The sequence below is a fragment of the Micropterus salmoides genome, unplaced genomic scaffold (assembly GCF_014851395.1).
Source record: "Micropterus salmoides isolate LMB-PRFRI ecotype aquatic unplaced genomic scaffold, ASM1485139v1 Ms_hic_scaffold_17, whole genome shotgun sequence".
NCBI lineage: Eukaryota > Metazoa > Chordata > Actinopteri > Centrarchiformes > Centrarchidae > Micropterus > Micropterus salmoides.
Window position 1 is genome coordinate 20,820,158 of NW_024040817.1, and position 5,623 is coordinate 20,825,780.

The following is a 5,623-nucleotide window of genomic DNA, read 5'->3' on the forward strand; positions in this document are numbered from 1 at the left end:
CGACAGTCGTTACAGTCGTTAGGACTAATGGTGGCCAAGACTGAACGACCATCGTTGGTATCTTCACCTGAGACCAATAGGTTACATTTCTTGAGTTTCCTGGGAAGTGATGAAAGGACAGCATTGTAAGTGGGGGATAAGTGGTGGCGTAGACCCCCTCCTCGGTTCAATGACGGCTTCTTGACCCGGGTGTAGATGGCTTCCTTGACACCTCTTTCAAACCATCCATCTTCTCTGTCTAAAATGTGCACCTGGTGGTCCTCAAACCAGTCTTGGCCACCGGTAGTCCTAACGACTGTAACGACTGTCGTTACAGCTTCCAGGAACACTAACGAACCAGCGGTATCGATGACCCTGGCCAACGACCCCACTGAGGTTAAATAGCTGAATTTCCCTGCCAGTCAGTCAGAACTGAAGAAGTCCTTTGGATGAGGGACGAAACGTCTTCCAATATCTTCAACCAAGTCCAGTTGCCCTTGACTTTAACCTTTGTTGGATAACTATGACCTGGATGACTGAGAATCTTCATAGACAATCCCTCCAGTAGGCAACCACCCTGTTCTCGTCTGCCCTGTTGTTGCTGCCCATCTCTGACTATCTTATGTCAAACAGGTCATCCTTAAGTTCAGCAGTCAGGGTCCCAGGGCTGTAGCACAGGATAGGACGAAAGGCTTCAGGATGCTGTCTTATTTTCTGGAGCACTCCAAGTGTTCTCAATCCATCACTTAACATACAACACACAATGTATATACACACACAAGAGAGCATACACATGCTTCTGGCATATCAGGCTAAGGGTGACATCAATAATGAGCAGAGTTATATCGAGGTATCGAGGTCAGGAACAAATAAAGCACAATATCCAATGAACGTACAGTATGTGCATTAAGATTAGTACTGTTAATGGTAGTGTTTAACATTCTGCTCTGTTCATACTGTATTCACACTGTGTGTAAACCACAGCACAGGAAAGGTTAACAGATTTGCATTGTGACAAAATATACCTTTCCAAGGGACCACGGACATGCTGAACCACCTGAAACATCAGAACATCTTCATCAACAGTTTGTCCTTGTCAACCAGGCTTGTAAGATGTCTCAAGCAGCCAGCAGTGGCCAGGTAGTCAGTAAGCGGTTCTGTCAGCTGTCGCAACTCCTCCAGTGTTTTGGCTTCAGAAACCTCAAAGAGCGAGAACGAGAGAGATGTTTCAATATAAAGATAACATGCCTTTAGCAAACTAGGCACAACGCACAGTAATAATAAAACAAAATGAAATCTCTACACACATCTTTCAGTTTTCTATAGAGTTCCATGTCTGCGATGTCCTCTAGCACAGGCCTGCATGCATCAGGTTCCTCTGCTATGCAGGCAAACAGTGTTCCCGAGAAGAAACATGGTGGGGGGCCACCATGCACCAGGCTGACAGCAATTGCTCTGCCGGGAATGAAATACCTGTCCTCTCGCACAGCTGAAAAAGTTAATACACAAGATAAAAACTAGTGATGGCACATGGTTAAATATCTGGGAAGGCACAGCAGCGGCATTTTTCATTTTAAGAACACACAGCTGGCAGCATAGCAATAGTCCTAACGCATTGATCAGAAAAGCAGCCCTGAATTAACAGTAGTAACATTCAACTGAACTGATAGCTTTCATTCTTTGATTTTATATTACAATGAAAAAAACGTCCTTGACACTTTGTGCCTACAATGACCAGATTTAAAGCAAAACCTAATTTTATTTAACCTCAAAGAGTCAATATGATATATGGTGTGTAATACTCAAGGGCTTATAAAAAGGAAATACGAATATGCTACATTATATTGGCATCCGTGAATTACTTTGATTAAGATGGGACGTGATGCCATCTTACCTGAAAAACTAAAACCCAGAAAAAAATAGCCAAAACTCTAAACTACGAGTGGCCCCTGCCCTGCTGTCTCAAACAAATAAATACACCCTTAATACATCTATTATAAAAATGCAGGTATACATACCAGAGGAACTGAGAGCCAAGTTGAGGTGTCCATCTGGTCCAAACATGTCTGACTTTACCAGTGCTTCCATCAGCAGGCGCAGAAACTCTCTGCGAGGGCCTCCGAGGTCCACAGCTTCTTCCGTGGTTCCCCTGTCATCGGAAAACTTTACGGACATCTTCTTAGTTGGGTCATAGGAGAGCCGTCTGAACCCCCTTATTGCTCTATCGAGGACTGCAGAACGATTGATGTTGAACTGGCACACTTGCAGGTTATCAATTTTGTCACTGAGTTCACTCAGAATTTGAGTAATGGGGATGTGTTCTTTTGGCCGCCTAAAAATAAGAATGACAGCTCAGTAAATTAACTATGATAGGTCATTAACTGTAAGAAAGAGTGTTTCTGTCTGTTCATTTAATCTAAATTAAGTGAAATGTTTATTATATAAACATATGCACAAAAACGTACGTCTTATCCTCAACACTGGCAATGATAGCACTGTACAGGTCATCATCATCATCTACATCTGATGTCTCATTTATGAGGTTGATGTATGTTCCATAATCATTTTGCCATTGAATTGGGTTCTGTTCACTCATAGAGGGCTGTGATGAAGAAGCCTGGTCTTCCTGTTGGTTGCTGCATGAAGCCTGGGCAGTTGCAGTGACTGGTACATTGATTTGGGGTCTGGGGTCTTGAAAACGATTAAAGGTCTGGTCACTTGTGAGGTGGGATGTGATGGTAAAGTTTGGACTTCTTGATGGGTGCTGCATGAAGCCTGGGCAATTGCAGTGCCTGGGACATCCATGTCCCCCTCTTCCACCCAGTCATCTTCCTCTGTGCTTGAATCAGAGCCTTCTCTCATTGCAGGCTAGAGGAAAAAAAATGTTAGCTTAACTTGTAATCAATGGTCATCATGATAACCTGATAACCTTAACCTCAGAAGCTTTTGCTGTGTGATTTTATGTGATCAAGTAAGTTGCCAGAAAAACATTACTGGAAGGAAACACCAGACTAGTGTCACACCATATACAGATACTAGAAAGGTATCACAATATCCTGCCGTAAAAAATTATACAACACTGGATTTTTTGGTACCAATACTTTAAAATGACAGTGTTTTATTGCTGCTCCGCCTCCCTGCAGGCACTTGGTGGCAATGGTAATGAAGTTAAAACTCAGGATTATTAGCCTGCTCACTACAGTAGTGCACTAAAGTACACTGAACACAATGAAAAATTAGATTTAAAAAGAACAATTAATGAGAACAGGCTCTCTTGAAAGTTGTTTACAATCTACATTAAATCAGTTAAATTGTTGTAATTAATAAAATAAAACAGAATTTTAAATTCTATGTTCTTTCATTTCTTATTGCATTACTTTTCTTGATGTTTGAGATTTTTGCCGTGGTATTGTTTTAGTATTGGTATCAAGATATGTAGGCAAGTATCGTATTAAAGTCATAATTTTGGTAAAGTGACAACACTACACCAGACAACTATTTTACAAAGCGAGCTCAACTAAGGGTACATCCACACTACTACATTTCTGTTTTAAAACAGATACCTTTTGCTACGTTTGCAACTCCCAACCAGACTAAAAGGGTGAATCAGAACACCTCAAACGTAAAAGTTTGAAAACGCTGCTGACCGTGTTTTTGTTTGAAACTTCATGGTAGGGTTTTAGTGTGAACAGACTAAGTGTGGACTTGAACGATGACGCTCACTGATTAGGTCTCATCATTCATGCAAAGCAAAAACTCATTTACTGACAGAGTTTTTGTTTTGGTATTTCTATTAAAATATTTTGTACTACTTTACTGTACTGTAAATATATAAAACACTTGTGCTGTGCATGTCGCCATATTTGCTTTGTGACGACTCCCAGTCTGTATTCTGCCGCCAGTCGCTTTGTACTCCTGTGTTACTTTCATAAACAGGTCCACCTCGTTGTCGGTCCAAAGAAATCTCTGGTGTGGTTCTTCGTCTGCATTAGTACTTGCTTCTTTCGCCAAATCATCTGCACCTACGGAGTAGACAATCTGCTTCCAGTTACACCAGCATGCATGTGCATGCCCAGTGTATGTGATTGGTACTAGATATGTGTTTTCAGTCGTTTTAATAGAGAAAGAGATCAATTCTGAAACACAGTTAAAATGCTAGTGGACAGAGATTGTTTTTGATTTTAAACTTTGCATTTTAACAAAAACATAGAAGTGTGGATATAGCCTAAGCCAGGTTTTGCTGGCATGAACTGACATAGGTTAATAGTGTTAGGCTAGCAGGCATCCACACTACAAACGGCGTTTCAGAGATGATCTCCTATGTTAAACAGAAGTGAAAACACCCATTTAGTGGCCATTCATGTACACTGGGCATTACTACTCATAGTCCACAGAATAAAGTACTACTACAGATGAAGAACCACACCAGAGATGTTTTTGCATGGATTTTAAATCGAAACTACAAAGTTGCATTTTGGCAGTGGAAAACAGAATGGCAGTCGTCGCATAGCAAATACAGCAACATGCAAAGTACAAGTGTATAATTTTTTTTTACCCAGTACAAAATATTTTAATAAATGTGTGTTTTTGCTTCCATGACTGATAAAACCCAATCAGGAAGCCAAATGTGACTATCTGGGTCCTCCGTTAAGGAGGCAGAATTTTTTAACTTCTCTGTTTTAGGCGATTGGATTCGCCGTTTTAGTCTGGATCTGGATGGCAGTTGCAAACCTAGCAGAAGATCTGCATTTTAAAAAGAAAACCTAGTAGTGTGTATAAAGCTTTAGTTGCCATAGCAATACAACCAAATGAAAAGAGAGCCAGGAGGGTGAGACTTGAAATCCAGGTTTACTTCAGCTCTCATATGTCCTCTGCTGCTTACCCCAAGAGATACTGATGGCCTCATATACAGCGGAGCTCTTCTTAAGATCTTGTGTACCATTGAAGCATCTAACTGCTGACATTTGCCAAGCGTGGGTGTAACCAGTTTGTTCCCACATGGCATAAGCATCTCCAAACTGGAAAAGCAGATATTCACGCACAAACATTACATAAACCACAGACTTAAGTTACTAAACAACTGTAAAACAACAATTACTACACAATATGCAAAAGACAGGAAAAACTGTTGGTTGGTAGCTAACATGTATTAAGTTACTTGGTCTTTATTGTTGCTGTCAAAATTTGGTTGACAGGTTTGCATAAATTTAACGTTAACTGACAAGCTTCCTGATTTTACCTAACAAGATATTTACTAATGTTCAAGCCAGCTATGCTAGCGGAACATGACATATCTAGCTCCAGAAGGGATCTTCTCGTCAAACGCCTCACAGAGTTTGAGTAGCAGGGTCGTGTGGTCCCATGATTTATCTAGTTCTAGTGCACTCAATATGTGGCCCTTTTCATGTAACACTGCCTTCATTTGTTGCTTTGGGACTTTTTTGTCCCGAGGGCTGCAGAGCAGTATTACGTTCTTGAAAAACGTAATCTCACGGTGGTAGGCTGGTTTTGGTCTGGGAAGTCTACAAAATTAACACGTGTTGTTTATGTTAAAGTTATAGTTTGCAGTTGTTGAGCCACCGGGAGTGGGAGGGGCGGGGTAGGATCGTTTGTCATATTAACATTTAGGTATTGGTTTGGCCTA

At 41.0% G+C, this 5,623-nt stretch overlaps 1 pseudogene; it reads right to left on the minus strand.

The window, feature by feature from the left end:
- Positions 1–525: 525 nt before the first annotated feature.
- On the minus strand, positions 526–2,832 carry LOC119907785 (annotated as a pseudogene).
- Positions 2,833–5,623: the final 2,791 nt, after the last annotated feature.